We start from the raw sequence: 22,789 nt of genomic DNA, 5'->3' as shown, positions 1-22,789 counted from the left end.
GACCCAAAATCTACCATTTACTGAGGAACTTATTTGTACTAGTTCTCATGCTAAGTTCCTTTGATTCATTACTTAGCAGAATTAAATCCTTCTAACAACACTAAGATAAAATGGAAGCAAAATGGTCTGGCCAGGGTCCCTCATTCCTATGTATACCTTTGGGATTACTGCCTGTCGGTAATGGAACTTGATTAAAAAATAAACAGGTAGGGCAGTTTCTTACTATTTCCTTTGCTTGTTGCCAAGTGATGGAAAAATCCTTCTTTAAGCCTTTGCTATTTACATGGTGTTTTTATGAAATTATGAAATTCTGAGGCTTCTATCACACTTCCTATTAATAAACAATCAGTCTCATCATTGCCTTGTGCTAGAGGGCCTGGAAGACCAGTATGGGATCTGATGTGTGTTATATATATACAGGATGAGTCCTATTCCTGACAGTTTCTTGTAATTGTATAAACAATGAAGCTAATTCCATATCATCAGGAATAAATTCAGTGGTCTCAATGTGTAAATTGACTCTCTCTGCATATTGAGAGTCAGTAACTATATTGAGACGCTCTGTAAAATCCATACGTAGCATGAGAATGGCATACAACTCTGCCTTTTGTACAGAGTTGTGAGGGCTTTAAACTACTTTACTTATATTTCCTGATTTATATCCTGCTTTACCTGATTTGTTTGCATCAGTGTAGAATGTAGGAACTCTGGAGATTGATGTTTTTCTTATAATATGTGGAAGGATCCAAATTATTTTCTTTAAGAATTTGATTCTCTCAGTTTTGGGATAATTGTTGCTAATCGTTTCCAAAAAGTTACAGCAAGCCTCCTTCCATGAGGAGAAAATTTCTTCATTAGTTAAAGGTACTACAATTTCTGCTGGGTCCCTTCTAGTTAGTTGATGAAGCCTTAATTTACCTTTTAAAATCAAATCAGAGATCTTTTCTATATATGTCTTTAGTTTTTTATTCTGTCTATGTGACAGAAATATCAATTGTAATATGATATATTCTCTCTGCATCAAAATCCCTGAGGGGTATTCTCTAGATGGTAAAATAACCAGAATACAGTCTAGTTCTGGATCCACACGGTTCATGTGTGCTTCTAGTATTCTATTTTCTACCCGTTCTAATTCTTTTTCAACTTCAGTTGATAATATTCATGGAATATTTAAGTACTTATCCCCCTTTGGGGCCCATTTTTAGATGTTTCAAATCATTCATTCTACTCCAAGAATTATCTGTAGTTGAGAAATTTCTCCTAGTTTTCGAAGATCAACAAGAGTCTGGTAACAATCTCTCCTGATCTGTACTTTTGAGGTCTGATTTTTTGTATATCTGTTTTATAACCTAAATAACTGATAGAATCTCCTCTTTGTATTTTTTCAGGGGCAATCTGTAATCCCCAGTGAGGTAAAATTTCCTTTACTGTCTCAAACATCTTTTCCAATGCTCCTTCCTTTGAATCAGCCAACAATATATCATCCATATAATGACAAGTTATGGATTGTGGAAATTGCTTGTGAATTATTTCCAAAGGTTTTTGCACAAAATATTGGAACAGGGTGAGACTATTTAACAATCCCTGTTGCAAGACCTTCGATTGATATCTCTTAATGGGCTGAGAATTGTTATAGGTAAGCACCATGAAGGTAGATTTTTTCCCTATTTTTATTGTAAAGGTATAGTGAAGAAGCAATCTTTTATATCAATGACTATAATAGGCTATCCTTTAAGTATCAGAGAAGGCAAGGGCATCTCAGGCTGTAGAGATCCCACAGGCTGAATTACTTTAATGATGGCTCTCGTGTCTATAAGCATCCTCCATTTACCAGATTTCTTTTTTATATCAAATATAGGAGAATTCCAAGGACTAGTAGATTCTTTGATATGTCCAGCATTTAGCTGTACCTGAGCCAGCTTTTTTAAAACTTCTAGCTTCTCAGGGGTCATAGGCCTTTGCCCTACCTAGACAGGTTAGTCATTTTAAGGGTAGGGCTTTTGGTTCCTCTGTAGGTTTGGCACTCGTGTTCTGTTTATATACAGCCTAGATGGTAGTGCCTTACAATATTTTTCTACTACCAAGAGCTTGTTCATGATTCATATCTGATACTGGAGGAATGTTAATCTGGGTATTACATTGCTGCAATAGATCATGACCCCAGAGAAAGAAATATTACCGTACACTGGAAGAGTATTGTTGGCTATTTATTGTGAAAAATTACTTACCAGAGAAACTGGTAACCCAGGTTAGTCTCTGCAGCTTTCCAAGACCAGGCCAGAGCCCTGAAAAGAGGCTAGCTCTTTATTCCACACACTTTCTACGTACCTGTGGCCATGCCCATTTGGGCGTAGTCAGTGCTACAGGTACCTAAGATCTCTCCCTACACTTGACCATGATGGAATTAAATGGTCAAGTGTCTTATGGAGATGGCAAGTCACCCACATGAAGAAAGGGGAGCATTAGGGCATACCCCTACTGTTGCCAGATAGGGAAAGGGGCCATTCTGCTCTCACTTTGCATTTTCAGGAGAAGCAGAGACTTATATATTAGTGCAAAATGGAGTTGCCTATCCAAGTGTCAGGTTCTTTTGACAAGGTTGGTTTGATCACTGCTGTGTCCACAGTCTCTGAAGCAAGGTCTAGTTTATAGCTCTAAGAACAAGAGGAGGGACTGAAACTCTTCAGTTTAATATGCTGGCAATGTGTTCAAAATTTTAAAATTAGTTAAAATACTTTGTAAGACACACCTGCCTTACACTCATCTGTCCTGGGACTGCAGCCTTGACTATATTAAGCCTAACCTGTGAGGGACTGAGCCAGATAGAGGAGGCTGAAGCCTCAGTGAGCCTGGGGGTTAGGGAAGAGAGCAGAGTTCACCCACCTGGGGCAGGAGGAGCATGAGCGTGGAACAGTGAGTGGGGTTAGGCATACATCCAGGACCTACTCAGAAGGTCCTGAGTGTGTGGTCTTGGTAGGGATGATGGTAAATGCGGGGAAGAATACGCTGTGGAGCTCCTCAGATCCAAAATGCCAAGGAAGCGGAGGGGTAAGGGCATGAAAAGTACCCCACTAGTCTCCCTTACAGACTACATGAGTGGGTACAGCAGAGCAAGAGCACAGCCAGGAGGAGACATTTGACACCATGGTGGCCCCTGTAGCAGGCACTTAGACACTGCTAAAATGCTTCGTCACTCACTTGGGCTCACAAGTGTCTTTGGATTTAAGAGGAACGTCTTAGGGAATGGTCCACCTGCCAGGTAAGGGCAATCATCTTTAAAGATAGGGCCATACCCTGGAGCATAAATTATCATCTTGTGAGAACCAGCCTGACCACTTCAAGTGGTAGTAGATCAACTTTGGCCAGATCAACTATCAGAACCAGAACTGAGACAATGGTCAGCCAGACCACATCTTGACCAGGACTGCTCGGTTGCGCATACCACTTGCCTCATGTGCCGTATCATAGTTAGCATTAATTATCAACTTCACACAGTCTAGAATCGCCTGCGGAGTAAAGTCTAAATTGAGTCATTGTCTTTATCAGGTTAGCCTGTGGGCATGTCTATGGGAGAGTTGACTCAGTTATCAATGATGCAGGAGGCCTAGCCCACTCTGGTTGGCACCATCTGAGGCAGGTGGTCCTAGGCTGTATAAGGAAGTTAGTGAGCAAGCTAGCAAACAGTATTTCTCCATCAGTACTTCCTTCCCAGACTTCTCTCAATGATGTATTGTGAGCTGGCAGTATAAGCCAAATAAATCCCTTTCTTTCTAAGTTGCTTTTCATCACAGTTTTTACAGCACAAAATAATGAAAGTAGGCCGCCTCAACTCATCCTCTACTTAAATCTAAAGCCCAGGTCAGTATACCAAGAAGACTTGGTGGTCACTATACTCCTTCATCTGTTCTTTTTTATTTTATTTTATCTTGGTTAGACACGGTTTCTCTGTGTAACCGCTCTGGCTGTCCTGGAACTCACTCTGTAGACCAGGCTGGCCTCAAACTCAGAGATCGTTCTGCTTTTGCCTCCGAGTACTGGGATTAAGCATGAGCACCACCACCACCTGGCTGATCTGTTCTTCCCAATGAACCTGTAATGATTAAATCTCCTCTCCTACTTCACACTAGTATTTGCAGTATACATGGACAACTTAGCTCTCATGACTGCTGGAGCCCAAGCTTTTGTTCTGTAAGTGTGGTTACCAACTTTGGTAAGCCAACTCAGGAGAAAAGACTTTGGGGCTTCAGTCAGCCAGCAAGTTGACCCCAGATCAGATGGGAAGATTTCTTAGATATTCATAGCCTTGGTCCTCTGTTTAAACTTCAATATGACTTCAGGACCCCAACCCCAGATTGACAGTCCCATAGAATTTCCAAAGTCAGCTTATTCTGGGGATTTATTTTATTCTTATCTTTTCCCTTGTTAACTGCTTTCCACCATGTCCAGTGGGAAGAGAAGTGAGAGCTTGGACTATAAAGGCCCTGAAGTCAGAACCTTTGTCAATTCTCCTGGATCTGTACAATTCAGCCCTTATCCTCCCCATTCTGTGTCATCTTTAAGGACTGAAAACAGCTCAGAAGTTAAGAGCACATATTTCCTTACAGAAGATCCAAGTTCAGTTCCCATGCCTACATCAGGGCACTCACAACTGCCTATAACTTCAGTTCCAGGGGATGTGACATCCTTTCCTGGCCTCCGAAGGCACTTCACTCCCATGTGCAAAGTCACACTCTGACATACACTTGTACATATAATTGAAAATAAAATAAAACCCTTACCATTTTGAGGCTCCTTTGGTTCTTTATGAACAAACTTTAATTCTGTCATTTGTCTATCAAGAAGGTGGTTTCCTTACTTGGGAAAAGAGAGACTCTTTTGACTCATTAGTGTCCATTTGGGGACCTGCTGGTGTGACAGGGAAACCTGAATTCTGTAATTTGTTTTGGGAATTATCAAGGAAGGGGTTTAAGACATTTAGAGAAACAACAGTGTTTGATTACTCTATTGTTGTTTGAATAACTGGAACCACCATGGTGGAAATGAAGAGATTCTAAAGAAACGCTCATGTCTTAATATCTGACTATCAGAATAAATGAACTCCAAAGAAATGAAAATTCCCCCAGAAGCCTTATTCTGGGAGAAGGAAAAGGTGCCACTAGAAAATGAACTTGTCTCCTGGAAAGAGAGTCTAACAACTCCTCAGACTGTCTTACAGGATGAGACTGGAGCCCAGACAGTGGCAGGCTAAATAGTACCACCTTGGTCAAGACTACTTGAATGTGCATATCCTTGATTCTCTGTTTAAACTTTGATCTCACTTTAGGGCCCCAAACATCAACTGGTGGTCACTGGATCCCTTTGTCCGTCTTCCCAATGTGATCTCATGAATAACTTTCTTTTTTCCTGCTTTCCACTATTAATTTGACTCTTTTAACTGTCCTACTGATAACAAGTGGCAAAAACTGGCTTGGGGAATAGGCTGCGACCCCCACGAGGTGCTAGCCAACCCATCTGTGGCACTGTAGGAAGGAATTTCCATTACGCAGCAATGATCTAAAACACTTCACTAGAATCAATTCTTGCCTTGGCCACCAAGGTGAGTATCTAACTCAAGAGAATATGATGGAAATCTCTGCCTCCTTCTAGAATTCTTTAAGATAACTGAGTAGCAAACATATGGCTTGGTTTTTGCCTATTTTCAACTTTTTTGTCATGCCTAGTCAAAGCAATTATGAATGAAGCAACAAATATTTTGGACATGGTTGTGTGTTTTCCTCACAGCAACAATATATAGGGGCCCTTTCCTCTACATTTTTGTTCTTCCCCTCCAACTTCTGAGTCTTCCTGTTACTCAAGGTCTTAACCAGAGTCCCACTCTCTGGGAATTTCTCTGTTAGCATGGGGCTAAAGGATAAAGATTAAAACTGGTCATTTTAAAGCCAAGTTGTTGACGACTACTTAGAGGCTTACAACAGGTATCTTCAAATTTGCCTGTGCATGTCCTATTCCATCATAAATTTCATCTGGATTCAGCTCTGCTTTGTAGTGTATTTGGGAATATTAACAAATGTATTTTTGCAAATTACTAAAAGCATAAAGAATTGGTTTCTAAAACTGTTTTTTCTGGATCTTCCCTAAGACTAAAATTATTGGGGTAAATACTAATTAGCAGAGCTGGCGATATGGTTCAGTGTTAAGAGTACTGGCTGCTCTTCCAGAAAGTCAGGGATCGATTCCCAGCACCTACATTGTCACTTCTGACCATCTGTAACTACAGTTCCAGGGGATCTAACACCCTTTCCTGGCCTTTGTGGACACAATACTTGTGTGGTACATATAAACACACAGAGACAAAACACCCATACACATGGAATAAAATAAAAATTTAAAAATATAATTAGCATATTTAGAAAATATGAAGAACTAAGTTGTGTTGATGAGAAAACTATAAAAATAAAGTATGTATTAAAATTTTATAAATTCAACTACTATAAAGGTATTTATTTCAAAATTAATTTAAGTTTTCTAAGGTCAAAATTAAAATGCACTGGTACAAACCTGGGGGAAGATAATTTTCTGTGTCTAAAGTAACAAGGTGTTTTCAAAAATATTTCTTTGCTCTTGGTAACATTTGGAAAAAAATTGACTTGGAGAACAAAGGTTTACACCTTATCAAGATGATTTGAACAGCTCAGGAAATCAAATCTTGACAAAGTGAAAGGCCACTTAAGTGTCTGTTTATGTTAGTATTTCAAACCATCTTGCAAGCAACTACTCAGAAAATTTTAATATAATTAATACCACATGTATATATTACTAAAAGTGTATAGAACTGTATGACTAAACTTGATTCAAGTCTTCTGCAAAAGTTTATGGAACAAAAGCATGTCAGTTGAGTATGTACAAAGTTACCAACAACTTGCAGTATTCATGGCATCAGGACTTTCAATACATGAAATTACAAGAAGAAAAAGGAATGAAGGGAGGGAGGGAGGAGGAGAGAGAGGGAGAGAAGAGACAAGGGTCACTTGTAACCCCTTGAGAAACAGGAGGTTGGTCATCTCTACCCCACCATCAAGGTTTTTATTATCACATCTTGTTATCTCAAAGACATATTTTTCCTTATTTTCCTCTCAAGTAGGATTGCATTTCACAGATGGATGCACACATAGGAACATAGCTGCTATGCAGTTGATGGCATTTCAGTCCCCTCTGAAGGACCTTGCAGATGAAGTAGATGGAAACGATCACTCCTATAAATTAGACAAATGGAACTCACACAACTATTATTATTGTTAAAGACCCAACTTAGTAATTGCCCCATCAATAGCTCTTGACTCCTGCCTCAGCTTTTGCCGCTCAATGCTGGAGCCTGAGCTCAGTTCTGCAAATGACTTTGGGCATCTGGTAATTTTGTTGACGTAGCAAGAAGCAGCTCTGTTCCCACTGGGCCCATTGAACAATGACAACAATGACAAGGATGTCATTTAAGAGTCAGACCCTGTCCTGACACTTGGCTTACATCAGGCTTTGTCCCCTCTTTGCCAGGAGAACTCTGTCTCCAGTCTGTTCAACAGAGCTAATCTGGCTTATGGAGTCGTTATGTTTGACTGTCAAGAAGGAAACTTGGTCCCAACAATATTAGGTTCCAGCAATTTCAGGGAAACAGGTGTCTGTGCTCTGAAATATCTGCACAGAGATAAGTGAGATAGGTACAGGAGTCTTGAGCTAGCCAAATTTTGTCTCCCTCAAGTATGGTGTCAGCTGCTTGGATAGGCATGGTGTAACAAAGGTGAGAGCCCCCATCTTAGCCACCAGTGAGGCATGGAAGGTCAGTGACAGAGGCAGGATGGACCCCAGTGCTCAACTCCTTCCTTATCTAGATACTCTCCTTGTCTTGGAGTACAGGGAACTTACCTGGGTCTCAGCTCTAGCCACCCAGAACTCGTGGGTCTCCTGCACCTGCCTCCAGAGTGACGAGAGAGAGAGAGAAGTAGGACACTTAAGTAGCAAGTGAACCAATCCAAGGGACTGGCCAAGAACGGGGGAGGGGTGTCAGAGTACCAGACACCTGAACAGGCTGCTGGACGATGGGCCACTTCTGCTAAGGCAGAACAGAGGTGAGGCAGGTAGAGCTGTGCCTTTGGGACCTGAGGAGAATGAGACCATAAGTCATGCATATCAGTGACTTAGGCAGGAGTGTGACTTCTCGAAACTACAAAAATATATGCTCGATTGGACAATTCTGTGAGCCCAAAGGTAGAAAATGCCTGTGTGTCTGTGCGTAGGGGTTGGGGTGGGGTGGCGGTGTCTCTTCTCTGTTTGAACACAGCACTGAAGAAGGTGTTAAGGACATGAAGAAGGGTCCTTCTGTCATCTCTCATTTTACCTCAGTGTGGCTTTCCCTCTGCCTGTCCTGGGAGTGAGAGAAACGTTAAAGCAAGAAGAGGCAGCAAACCAGAGAACTGCTGGGTCGCCCAGTGAGGATCCTAGGCCCAGATGGACCTTCCCGACTCTCTGTCCCATCAAAACACTCTAGTCCCAGTACTGCAGATTGCTGAGGACACTGGAATTAATCACAAGGTATTCCAGGCCACCGGGTATAAGACCAGACAGGCTGGATGGGCAGGGCTAGCAAGCCTCTGGATGCCTATGGGCCTATCTCACCACTTAATTTTCACAAGGAAGAAAAACATCTCCACCAGAGTGTTGGCACCAGATCTGAGGTTATGCATGCATGTATGTATGTATGTATGTATGTATGTATATGCATATATGTATATATGTATATATAGAGAGAGACTTCTTGAGCTAGGCTTGGTGACACTACTGAAATCTAGCACCCTGGAAGCAGACACAGGAACATTGAGAATTTGAAGCTAGCCTGAGCTACATAGGAAGACCCTAGGAAGGAAAGAAGAAAGGGGGAGAGGAAATGGAAAGAAGATTACATATCTTGATTACATTTTTTCTTAATCTCCCTTGTCCTTAAGATACTCAGTATCTAAACAGTCTTTGGGCCAGTGAGATGGCTCAGTAAGTAAGGGCGCTTGCCACCAATCCTGGCTATATGAGTTCAGTCCCCAGAACCCACATATTAGAAGAAGGGAACCTATTCTGTAAGTCATCCTTTGATCCACCACGTGAACGCCATGGCACATGGGCTTCTGAACACACATAATAAAATAAATTTGATAATGTTAAAATACCACAATATTTTAGACTGCTAGTGTTATCATTAGAAGTGCATATAATAAATTAATGACATTTTAATAAAACTTAAGCATGAAGGAATCTGTGGGAGCTTTCTCTCCCATCCATTATTTTATCTGTGAATTAATTTACTTATTGCCAGATGGAGTGAGACCTCAGCACCCATCATAGACCTGACTGTCATTATTAGTGATATAAATGTTCTGAAAAATATCCCTCTGTTAAGCATGTTGGCAGGTGGGAACAGCAGGATTGTATTTGAAGAGAGTTGCTCAACACTCTGAGCTGTTCCAGCATCTTCGTCAGGAAGCACATGATGGGCTGTTATCAGAATCCATCTCTCAACTACAGGTCAACAGCAGCGGTAAACACAATGCTGCTAGTTGTTTGAAATCAAACTGGAAGCCACTTGGCAGGCCCTCTTAACTCCAGAAGGCTACTAACAGTCCTTTGTTCAAAGCCTGAATGCCAGTGTACCCTGACACGCACTTTCATGGTGGTGACAGGAGAGAACTCTGGAATATTAAGACTCTGGAGACAGTTTCCCTTAAGTTATTCTGCGAAAAGTCTCAGAAAGTATAATGTACCCATCCCTGCTTTCCCTGGCTTCATTTCTGTTACTGTGATACATCATGCTAACCAAAAGCAACAGAGTGAAGGAAAGGGATTCTTTGGCCCATACTTCTACACTACTGTCCATCACTGGGGGCAAGTCAATCAGTAACTTGGCAGTCAAGAGCAGAACAAAAGAAATTCTGCCCTGTTTCCTGTTTTCTTGTGAGCCTGATATTTTCTGTCCTTTAGTTTAGCACCCCTGGCTTAGGGAATGGCACCACTCACCATGAGCTGTGACTTCCTACATCAGTTAACAACCAAGACAATCCCCCAAAGACATGCCTACAGGCCAGTCTGATAAAGACAATTAATTAAGGCAGGCTCCTTTATCAGGTGATTCTCAGTTGTGGCAAGTTGACAATAAGAACCAACCCATCATGCTGCTCCAACCCATCATGGGCTTCATAACATAATGTGGAAGAAGTTTCACTGGTTTGTGTTATAGAATATTCCTTCACACTGTGTGAAGGTATGTCACTGTGGTTGGTTTAATAAAAGGCTGAATGGCCAATAGCTAGGCAGGATTTCCAGGCACAGAGGATGCTGAAAAGAAAGGCAGAGAAGCCAGCCAATCATAGGAGGAGTCAGACATACACAATTGGATAGAAGTAAAAGCCACATGGCAAACCATAGGTTAATAAAAAAAATATAGGCTAGTTTAAGTTATAAGAGCTAGCTAAAAGCAAGTGAAGTTATCGGCCAAGCTTTCATAATTAATAAAAAGTCTCTGTGATTATTTTGGGACAGGTAGGCAAGACTCCTACATATGTTACCCAATATCCACCCACATACACCCACATAAGGCATAATAAAGCTGTAAAATGTGGCTTCTAAACACACAGAAAGAGAACCAAACACAGCTTCCTAGTCTTCCATGTTTCTCATGCCAGCCACGGTATAGAGACACATCTCCCAGCAGCTGCCTGCATGCTTGAGCTGCCAAAGTGCCATGAGCTAAGCCACCTGGCTGGTTTAAGGTTTTGTTCTTGCTGACAGAAAAGTTTACAGATACATAGTAAAGCAGATGCATACAGAAAAAACTCTATACAAGTTACAGTGTGTTTAACAATGTGCATAGGCTTAAGGGGAAAAATGGGTATAGACAGTCACAGAAAAAATAGTTTAAAATAATAAAGTAATTTTTTTAAAGAGAGGGTAAAGTGCTGGGCATTGGTGACACACACTTTTAATCCCAGCATTCGGGAGGCAGAGGCCAGGCTGATCTACAGAGAGTTCCAGGACAGGCTCTTGTAGTGATATGTTATTTATTATTTATTAACTCTTGACTGGGGATTTAGAAAAGCAAATCAGTTACAAGCCTTAGAACCAGGCACACACCTTTAATCCCAGCAGCTAGGAGCTAGGATGTGGTGGTACACACCTTTAATCCTAGCACTCAGAATTAAGGGGTAGATGGATCTCTTTGAGTCCAAGGCTACCCAGATCTACACAAGAGTGAATCCATCTAAAAGGGAATTAATTATAGCTCACACCTTTAATCCCAACATTATATAAGACAGAAGCAAGGTCTCAGAAACACATTCATTCTCCAGTCACAGTGATGATAGGGGCATTCATTCTTCAGCCACACTGAAGAGAGGCAACATTTTGAGACATGGTGAAGAGCTCATGCATGGGTCAGCCTGACAGGACCTCCGCCATAATCCAGCCCTAGCATTTTCACGTCCTCCTAGATAAGATGTGACTCCAGGCCACACTGTAGAAATACCGCCTCTTAAGATAGGAAGCAAGTTCCAAGAAAACAGACTTTCAACTTATCCGTCAGTTAAAGATTAAGCCTAGTGAAAATTACCAAGTCACTTGGGCTATAGGCTTGAGCAATAGAGGAAAAGATTATGAAAGATAGAATTAAAACCTACAGTTAGGTTACCAGGCGACACAAGATGGTCTAACCCTCCCACTGACCTTTGCTCCACCAGGCTCATTGCAGCCTCAGTTAACACCCCCATTCGCTCCCCTCCTCACTTCCTGCCTACGGTCCTATATAAGTCCCTTTGGGATGAATAAAGGTTGTCGGCTTGATCAGAATCTTGTCTTGCTGCACATTACTGTACCCCCTGTCCTTCGTTTTATCCTAGGTGTTCCCGGTCTTACATTGACTGTCTCCCGTCAGACGGGTCAGCAGCCCTTTCAGCCTGAACTAGAGTTGAGAGCTGTTGGCAAGCTGCTTTGATTTTCTAATATTCAGCTTGAGGCTTGAACCCCAATATCTGTCTCTGGGTCATTTATAAATTCAAGTTACAGGTTCCAAAGCAATATAAAGAAACCTTGTCTAGAAAGGAGATGGGGGTAATTAAAAAGAAAATCAGCCAAATAAGGATGGAAAATACACACGGAGTCTAGATCCTATATAGTATTTTGTAAACTTTGATTTTTTAAACACAAAATAGCTGCTGAGAGACATTGAATTGTGGAAACTCCTAAATTATATATATATATATTAAGAGAAACCCAAGTCAGGCAGCTCTCAACTGTCTGTAACTCCAACTGCATAGGCTACAACACTCTCTACTGAAGTCCATGGGTACCTGCACCCCACCTTCCCAATATACATAATTAAAACTAATACAATTTTTTAAAAATCAATACTCTGTTTTTTCTTGTCAATTTTACCAGTGCTTTAGGTATTCTAGACATTATTTTCTTTTTTTTTAAATGGGTTGATTTTTTTTGTTTTTCACATTTTTTATGTTTTTATTTAAATTAGAATCATGCATACTTCAAATATCAATCCCAGATCCCCCCTTTCCTTGTGCCTCCACCAGCCCCCCACCACCACCCCCAGCCCAATCCCCACATCATTCCCTAGGGAGGGTGACGCCCTCCTTGAGGGGATCTCCAGAGTCTGTCATTTCATCCAGGGCAGGACCTAGGCCCTTCCCCATATGTCCAGGTTGAGAGAGCATCCCTCCATATGGAATGGGCTCCCAAAGTTCATTTGTATGCCATGGTGAGCACTAATCTACTGCCCAAGGCCCCAAAGATTTCTGAGGTATCCACATTGACTACATTCATGGAGTCTGGACCAGTCCTCTGTTGGCCTCTTAGCCATCAGTCTGGGGTCTAAGAGCTCCCACTTGTCCAGTCGGATGTCTTTGTGGGTTCCACCAGCACAGTCTTGACCCCTTTGCTCATCACTCCTCCATCTCTGTCACTGGGTTCCATGGGGTTAGTTCAGTGTTTAGCTGTGAGTATCTGTCTCTGCTTTCATAAGTCACTGGATGAAGGTTCTAGGATGTCACATAAGGTAGTCACCAACCTTATCATCAGGTAGGGCCTATTAATGTAGTCTCTCCACTATTACTTAGTTTTCCAGTTGGTGTTATCCTTGTAGATCTCTGGAAACCTCAGTAGTGTCAGCTCTCTCCTCAAAGCTATAATGACTCCAACTATAATGGTATCTCTCGTCCTGGTCTCCTCTACTCTCACTCCTACTCAACCTTCCTGCTCCCCCATGTCTTCTTCTACCCTCCTCTTATCCCCTTCTCTTTTTCCTGGTTCCCTTTCCCCTCACCCCCATGTTTCAAATCTGCTCAGGCGATCTTGCCTCATTCCATTTCTCTGGGTGTAAAATGCATATATCTCTTGGGAACCTCCCTGTTTTCCAGACTCACTGGCCCTGGGACTGTAGGCTGACACTCCCATGATCCAGGTCTAAAATCCATATATGAGTGAGTACATAATATGTTTGTCTTTTTGTGACGGGGTTACCTCACTCAGGATGGTTTCTTCTAGTGCTGTCCTTTTGCCTACAAGTCTCAAGATTCCATTTTTTTTCTGCTGAGTAGTACTTCATTGTGTAAATGAACCACATTTTCTCTATTCACTCGTCAGTTGTTCTAGGTTGCTTCCAGGATCTAGCTATTACAAATAATGCTGCTATGAACATAATGGAACAGACATGCTTGTTGTATGAATGTGCATCTTTTAGGTATATGCCTAAGAGTGGAATTGCTGGGTCTCATGGTACGCTGATTCCCATTTTCCTGAGGAGTCTCCATACTGATTTCCAAAGTGGCTGTACAAGTTTGCACTCCCACCAGAAATCAGCAAGTGTTCCCCTTTCTCCACATCCTCTCCAGCATAAGCTGTCATTGGTGTTTTTGATTTTAGCCATTCTGACAGGATTAAGATGATATATCAGGGTTGTTTTGATTTGCATTTCCCTAATCACTAAGGATGTTAAGTACTTTCTTAAGTATCTCTCAGACATTTTATACTCCTCTACTGAGAATTCTCTATTTAGTTCAGTCCCCCACTTTTTAATTGGGTCCTTTGTGTTTCAGAGAGTAGCTTCTTGAGTTCTTTGTAAATTTTGAGGAACAGCCCTATTTCAGGTGTGGGGTTAGTGAATATCTTTTCCCAATCTATGGGTTGCCTTTTGTCATGCTGTGTCCTTTGCCTTACAGAAGCTTCTCAGTTTCAAGAGGTCCCATTTATTAATTGTCGATCTCAGTGTTTGTGCTACTGGTGCTATGTTCCGGAAGTGGTCTCCTATACCGATTCATTCAAGGGTACCTCCCACTTTCCCTTCTAACAGGATTTATGTTGAGGTATTTGATTCATTTGGACTTAAGTTTTGTGCATGGTGATAGACATGGATCGATCCGCATTCTTCTACATGCCAGCATCCAGTAGTGCCAGCACCATTTGTTGAAGATGCTTTCTTTTTCCATTGTACATTTTAGCTTCTTTGTTGAAGATCAGATGCTCATACATGTATGGGTTAATACCAGGGTGTTCACTACTATTCCATTGGTCTACCTGTCTCTTTTTGTGCTAATACCAAGCTGTTGTCAGGACTACAGCTCTATAATAGAGCTATAATAGAGCTCTATAATAGAGCTTGAAGTCAGGGATGATAAGAACCAACTCCACCATATTAACAAGCTGAGAAAAAAATCACATGATTATCTCACTAGATGCTGAAAAAGCCTCTGACAAAATCCAACACCCCTTCATGACAAAGGTCTTGGAGAGATCTGGGATAACAGGAACATACCTAAACATAATAAAAGCTATATACAGCAAACAAACAGCCAACATCAAACTGAATGGAGGGAAACTCAAAAGGGAATTCCTCTAAAATCAGGAACAAGACACAGCTGTCCTCTCTTTCCATATCTCTTCAATATTGTACTCAAGCAATAAGACAACAAAAGGAGATCAAGGAGATACAAATTGGAAAGGAAGAGGTAAAACTTTCACTATTAGCAGATGATATGATAGTTTACATAAGTGACCCAAAGAACTCTACCAGGGAACTCTTACAGCTGATTAACACCTTCAGCAAAGTGGCAGGATACAAGATCAACTCAAGAAAATCATTAGCCCTACTATATACAGAAGATAAAAGGGCTGAGAAAGAAATCAGAGAAACATCACCCTTTACAATTGCCACACACAGCATAAAATACCTTGGGGTAACACTAACCAAACAAGTGAAAGACCTGTATCACAATAACTTTGAGTCTTTAAAGAAAGAAATTAAAGAAGCCCTCATAAAATGGAAAGATCTCCTATGCTCTTGGATAGGTAGGATCAGTGTAGTAAAATCCTGCCAAAAGCAATCTACAGACTCAATGCAATCCCCATCAAAATTCCAGCACAATTCTTCACAGACCTTGAAAGAACAATTCTCAACTTTATATGCAAAAACAAAAAACCCAGGATAGCCAAGATAACCCTGCTCAACAAAGCAACATCTGGAGGCATCACCATCCCTGACTTCAAGCTCTATTATAGAGCTGTAGTCCTGAAAACAGCTTGGTATTAGCACAAAAAGAGACAGGTAGACCAATGGAATAGTAGTGAACACCCTGGTATTAACCCATACATGTATGGGCATCTGATCTTCAACAAAGAAGCTAAAATGTACAATGGAAAAAGAAAGCATCTTCAACAAATGGTGCTGGCACTACTGGATGCTGGCATGTAGAAGAATGCGGATCGATCCATATCTATCACCATGCACAAAACCTCTTAGAAGAGAAAGAAGGTGGTACCCTTGAACGAATTGGTACAGGAGACAGCTTCCTGAACATAACACCAGTAGTACAGACAGTGAGGTCAACAATTAATACATGGGACCTCCTGAAACTGAGAAGCTTCTGTAATGCAAAGGACACAGTCAGCAAGACAAAGAGGCAGCCCACAGAATGGGAAAAAATATTCACTAATCCCACATCTGACAGAGGGCTGATCTCCAAAACACCAAAAGATCCAATTAAAAAGTGGGCTGCAGAACTAAATAGAGAATTTTCAGTAGAGGAGTCTAAAATGGCTGAGAGGCACTTGAGAAAGCGCTCAACATCCTTAGCCACCAGGAAATACAAATCAAAACAACTCTGAGATTCCATCTCACTCCCGTCAGAATGGCTAAAATCAAAAACACCAACGACATTTTATGCTGTAGAGGATGTGGTGAAAGGGGAACACTCCTCCACTGCTGGTGGGAGTGCCAACTCGTACAGCCACTTTGGAAATCAGTATAGAGATTCTTCAGGAAAATGGGAATCAGTCTACCACAAGATCCAGTAATTCCACTGTTAGGCAAAAGGTGTGCATTCGTACAACAAGGATATCCGTTCCACTATGTTCATATAAGCATTATTTGTAATAGCCAGAATATGGAGGCAACCTAGATGCCCCTCAACAGAAGAGTGGATAAAGAAAATGTGGTGCATTTACACAATGGAGTACTACTCAGAGGGAAAAAAACAATGGAATCTTGAAATTTGCAGGCAAATGTATGGAACTAGAAGAAACCATCCTGAGTGAGGTAACCCAGACCCAGAAAGATAAATGCAGTAAGTACTCAGTCATAAGTGGATGCTAGATGTAAAGCAAAGGATAGCCAGGCCACAATCCACAGCTCCAGAGAAGACAGGTAACAAGGAGGACCCTAAGAGGTGCTTTAGTGATATATTATTTATGATTTAATAAAGCTTGCCTGAGGATTCAGAAAGCAAAGCCAGCCACAAGCTATAGATTTCAGGAAGTGAAGGCACACACCTTTAATCTCAGGACTCGTGAGAGGTATTTAAGAAAGGAACAGATTCAGTATAAGGCATTCATTCTTCAGTCACACTGAAGATAGTAACATTCAGTCTCCAGCCACGCTGAGGAAAGGTTACAGTCTGAGGTTTGGAGAGAGCTCATGAAGACAGGATCAGCTCATTCAGCCTGAGATAGAGGTAAGAAGTTAGTGGCCAGTTGCTTTGCTTTACTGATATGCAGCTTGAAGCTTGAATCCCAATATCAGTCACTGAGTCATTCATGTTGCCAGAGACACATGGAGTGGGAAATAGATGAGATCTCCTGGGTAAACTGGGGGTGGGAGGGGTGGTAAAGGGGAGGGGATGGGGGGTGAGAACATGAGGGAATCAAATGGTTGAATTGTGAGAGGGGTGGACGGGAGAGCAAGGAAAGAGATAGCTCCATAGAAGGAGCCATTATGGGACTAGGAAGAAACCTGATGTTAGGGAAATTCCTAGGAATTAGCAAGGATGACCCCAGATAAGACCCCTAGCAATAGTGGAGAGGGTACCTAAGCTGTCCTTCCCCTGTAACCAGATTGGTGACCACCCTAGCTGTCATCATAGAACCTTCATCCAGTAACTAATGGAAGCATGCAGAAACCCACATTCAATCACCAGGCCAAGCTCCAAGAGTCCAGTCAAAGAGAAGGAGGAAGGATTATATGAACAAGGGGGATCAAGATCATGGTGGGGAGACCCACAGAGACAGTTGACCTGAACTTGAGGGAACTCATGGACACTAGACCAACAGCTAAGGAGCCTACATGGAACCAAACCAGGCCCTCTGTATGTGGGTAACAGTTTTGTAGCCTGTCTGTAGTGGAATCCCCTAGCAGTGGGACCAGAAGATATCTATCCATGATTCATGAGCTGTCTTGGGAATGTGGACATTGTATATTGTATTCTCTCTCTAGATTACTTCCTATTGACTGGGTCAATGGCATCTTCAGATGACCCTGAGAAAATTGGAAGAATGGTCAAAGCCTGGGAGAGCTGGCTGTATCTTTTTTTTTGTCCAGTCTCTCTGTGATGGGAAAGTGCAGGGCTTATCTGAAGTCCCGGCTAGAGTAGTCTGTGGTAGTCCTGGCTGTCTAGTTCTAGCCTGGGCCATCTTAGCTAGCATCTTTGAAGTTTGTAGTCCAAATCCAATCTTTGGGTGGTGTTTGTCTGCTTAGTGGCATTACATCAATGCAGATATATTCATCATTGCAGGGTGCCATCAGCATCTTAAACACCTCAGAGGTCACTGCTGGGAATGGCCACAATTCACTGAAGAAGGACCAGGCAGTGGTGGCGCACACCTTTAATCCAAATACTGGGATTAAAGGTGTGCACAGAGAAACCTCATCTCTAAAAATAAAACAAAAAAAGATTAACTGCAGAAAACTTAAACATGTTAAATGTTATATTCAGCGGATCTCCAAGAGGTTAAAATACCGCAATCTATTAAATACACAAACTTTGTTCCTAGATACCTTCTCTTCTCCTATGGAAACAAAAACAAAACCTCTTCCCCAACGTAAACCCTGAGGTAAACCCATCTTTAAAATATACAGGCTGATTTGATTCAGCATTTTTCTATCCTATGACTCTCTGCATCCATTGTTCCTTTTTCATCAGCGTTTAAAATTTCAAAGTAAAAAACAAAAATACTGTGTATCCATCTCTAGGGGGTCTTTTTTACCCCTTTCCATTTACTGAGAATATCTATTAAAGTGTTATTACATCTCTCTATAACTGCTTGTACTATAATATCATGTGGTTTACCTGTGATATGCTTTACATTATAACATACAAAAACCTGCTTAACTTTTCTAGAGATATATGCTGGAGCATTGTCAGTCTTAATTTGTACAGGTATCTCCATAATCAGCATAATTTCTAATAAATGTGTAAGTACAGAATTAACCTAGGGCAGTTGCCCATCAAAATTGGGAATGTATATCTATGCTATAGTTCACACACTTTTATTTTCCAAACTCTGCAAAATGAAACACACCCATTTGCCAAATTTCATTTCTTTGAGTACCCTTTGAGTTACTTCCTGCAGGTAATGGAGTGTGGTTATACAAAGAACAAGTAGGATATTTCCTTATAATTTCCCTGGCTTGTTGCCAAATGATAGAAAAATCTTTCTTTAAACTTTTGTTATAACATAGTACTTCTTGTGAAATTCTGAGGCTTCTAGCACATTTGACATTTCCTACCAATGGGCTGATCAATTTCATCCCTACCTTGTGCTGGAGGGCCTGGTAGACCATATGGGAACTGATACATACTATGTACAATGCATGATTTCTATTTTTGAATACTTACTGTAATTGAATAAATAACAAAGTTAATTCTGAATAATCTGAAATACATTCAGAAGTTTCAGTATGTAAAATAAATCTTTCAGCATATTGAGAGTCAGAAAATATGTTAAGAGCTCCTAGAATATCTATCAATACCGTGAGAATAGCAAATAATTCTGATTTTAAACTGAATCAACTGAATAATAAGAGATTTGAACCCCTTTACTTACTTTTTCTGACTTATAACTTACCTTTCCTGATTTATTTGAAGTCTCTTGCTTTTGGGAAATTTGTTGTTAATCTTTCCCAAAAATATTACTGCAAGCTCTTTACTAATGTTCATTTTCTGCAACTAATGAGGCAGTTTCAGCATTAGTAAAAGGCAATACAATTTCTGCTGGGTCTATTCTTGCTAGTCGACTATGTCTCAATTTTCCTTTAAGTATCAATTCAGAAACTTCTACATAGGCCATTAATTTTTTACTCTCTTTAAGTCTCAGTTGATAATTTTCTTGAACTCTTTAAGTCCTTACCACCTTGTAAGTTTTGAAATAAATTACTTTACCCTTGAGTAGTTAATCCAATTAACTGGGCCATAGCTAGTTAATATCTCCCACCAATTTTTGAAAATCATTAAAAGTTTGTTATTGATCTCTACTGATTTGTACTGCTTATGGTTGAATTTTCTGTAAATCTGTCTTATATCCTAGGTAATTAATAGAATCTCCTCTGTGTATTTTTGCAAAAGCAATTTGTAATACTCATCAAGGCAAAATTCTTTTCATTCAACACTTTTTCCGGTATCTGTATCTGAATCAGCCAGTAATATGTCACCCATATAACGGTAAAATTACAGATTCAGGAAACTGTTTATTAATTATTTCTAGTGGATGTTGTACAAAATATTGATACAAAGTAGGGCTGTTTATCATTCTTTGTGGAATAATGTTCCAGTGTTCCTTCTAACAGGTTGAGAATTATTATAGGTAAGCACCATGAGGGCAAATTTTTCTCTATCCTGTTCTTGTAAGGGTATAGGAAAAAAACAGCCTTTTAAATCAGTCACTATAATAGACCATCCCATAGGTAATAAAGAATGCAAGAGAGTTCCAGGTTTTAAAGAGTCCATTGGCTAAATCATCTTCTTTGCTGCTCTCAGATCTGTTACCATTCTTCATTTTCCATATTTCTTTTTAGTAACAAATATAGGAGAACTCCAAGGACTGACTGGTCTTTTAATTGCTCACTGGATGAGTTTTTCCAATGCTTACAAGGAATGGTTTTGTCAAATTTGATATTGGAGCCTGCAGAAGGTTCCCTAAGGAACCAAAAGAAGATTATCAGCTGAGACTGAGAGAGAGTTGGTTCTGGTAAAAAAAAAATTACAGTTTGTTATAGTTTGAATATGAAATGTCTCTCCACACGCTTATGTTACATCCAGGTAGTGGTACTCTTGGGGAATGCTGTGGGACCTTTAGCAGGCAAGCCTTAGCTGGTGGAAGCAAGGCACTGGGCATGAGCCCTTCAAAGTTCTGGCCTAGCCCTGGTGCCCATCTAGCGTCTGCTTTCTGTTCTCTGCCAAGATCTGAACATCATAGTACAGACTTGCACCAGAATGGGCTCCAGGGTCTGTGCCTTCCCTCCAGAAAACCTTCCTCCCTTAGGGCATTTCTGTTAGGTGTTTCCTACAGGAATGGGAGAGGCACCTATTACAGTTAGTTCAATTCTTCTAATAGCTTCCTGATGTAGGATTCACCAGCTCCAGAACTGGAGAGGTGGGAAGTGGTTAACCCAGAGAACCTGGTTTGGATTTCCTGCACCCACAAGGCTGATAACAACTCTTTGTAACTCCACTTCCAGGGAATCTAATGCCCTCTTCTGGCCTCCACAGATGCTGCATAAACTGCATAGGCATACATGCAGGAAAAACAGTCACACACATAAAATAAAGGAATCTTTTTAAAGAATTTGCCAACTCTGTTCCTAACCACAGTGAATATAGATCGAATATCTACTGTGCCAGCCTCAGTGTTAAGCACCTCAGAAAAAAAGTAATTTTATTTAGTAGCCTCACATCCATCATGCACATGAGAAAACTGAGTTTCAGGGAGGCTGAAAACATTACCAAGTGTCAGAGGTAGGATTGGAGTCCTCTTTTTCTTTTAATTAATACTTTTATTAGTCCTTTAAGTGTAGCTATTTTCATACACATAGACAAGCATTTTTAGCTGAGGAGCTTTAAAATTTTTATTAAAAATATTTTCTTGTGTATTGTTTTATATGTATGGGTATTTTAGCTGCATGTATGACTGCACTACATGTCAATGCCTACGAAGGCCAGAAGAGGTATTGAATCTCCTTGGCTTGGAATTACTCACAGTTGTCAGTTGTTATATAGCTGCTAGTAATTAAGCCTGAGTCCTCAGGAAGACAGCCAGTGCACTTACCTGCTGAGCTATATCTCTCCAGTCGCTATTATTAGTTAACAAAATATTATGTATATGTGTGTATGTGTGTTGGGTATATGCTCATATAAGCAGGTGGCCATGAAAGTCAGAAGAGGGTGAAGGTGTCAGATCTTCTTGCAGCTGGAGTCCGAGGTGGTTATGAGCTACTCAGCATTGGTACTGGCATCTAACCTCAGGTTGTCTGCAAAAGCAGTGTGTGCTCCTAACCCCTGACTCATCCCTCCAGCCCCTTCAGTCTCCTTTTTCTAGCTACAAACTCTTTTCTCTCAGCGAGCTCCAATGTAGTGAGTATGAAGCTGCCTGTACATAGCGTACCTGATATAGAAAGCAGCATGGCTATTTTTAAAGACGAAGACATTGGCATTGCCCTTGGGTGTTTCTGGAAGTTAGGGAGTATGTCAGATGTGAGGGAACAATTCAGTGACCACAGCCTAGAGTTCAATGAATGTGCAGCCATTGGGTGTGTATTTAGAAGCCAAGGACTGCTTTAGGAACCTGCTTGTTATCAGAGCTATTGCCCTTCCTTTGGGGATCACAAAACTTTAAGGCTACATGAAACCTACAACTTTGGGCTGGAGGCAACAGAGCAGTGAGCAGTTAAGGCATGGGTCTTAGAGCTAAGCCACCAAGTCCAAGCCTTAGCTGTGTGGCATTGGTCAAGTCCCTGAATTTCTCAGTGCCTCAGTTTCATCATCTGTGAATGGGGCTTATCCTGGTTCTTATGCCCCGATGGTCCCATGAGGTTGAATGGCATCAAGTTCCTAATAGCCCTGTACTGAATCTGCAGAGTTAAACTCTCAGTTGAAGAGTCAGAAGGAAAGTGTGTGTGTGTGTGTGTGTGTGTGTGTGTGTGTGTGTGTGTGTGTGTGTTTAGGAGAACCTTGGATACATCTACTCACCCTTCTGTATCTGGGCAAGTCACACCTGAAAAACAGGAGGAAGCGAGGGGAAAAGAGAAACCAAAAGCCACAAGGGACAGGGAACTTGGGTCATAATAGCTCCAGAAGTTAGGCCATGACAATCATTTAGTAATGTGGTGCCTGCTTACTTTGAATTTGTTATTTCTGGATTGGGGTCTTCCGTGGGCATTGAGCAGTGATGGGGAAACTGAGACAACAGTGACAAGCCACAGTGAATG

The sequence above is a fragment of the Mesocricetus auratus genome, unplaced genomic scaffold (assembly GCF_017639785.1).
Source record: "Mesocricetus auratus isolate SY011 unplaced genomic scaffold, BCM_Maur_2.0 Super-Scaffold_100004, whole genome shotgun sequence".
Classification (NCBI taxonomy): domain Eukaryota; kingdom Metazoa; phylum Chordata; class Mammalia; order Rodentia; family Cricetidae; genus Mesocricetus; species Mesocricetus auratus.
The sequence above is the reverse complement of the archived record's forward strand: the minus strand, read 5'-3'. Positions refer to the sequence as shown.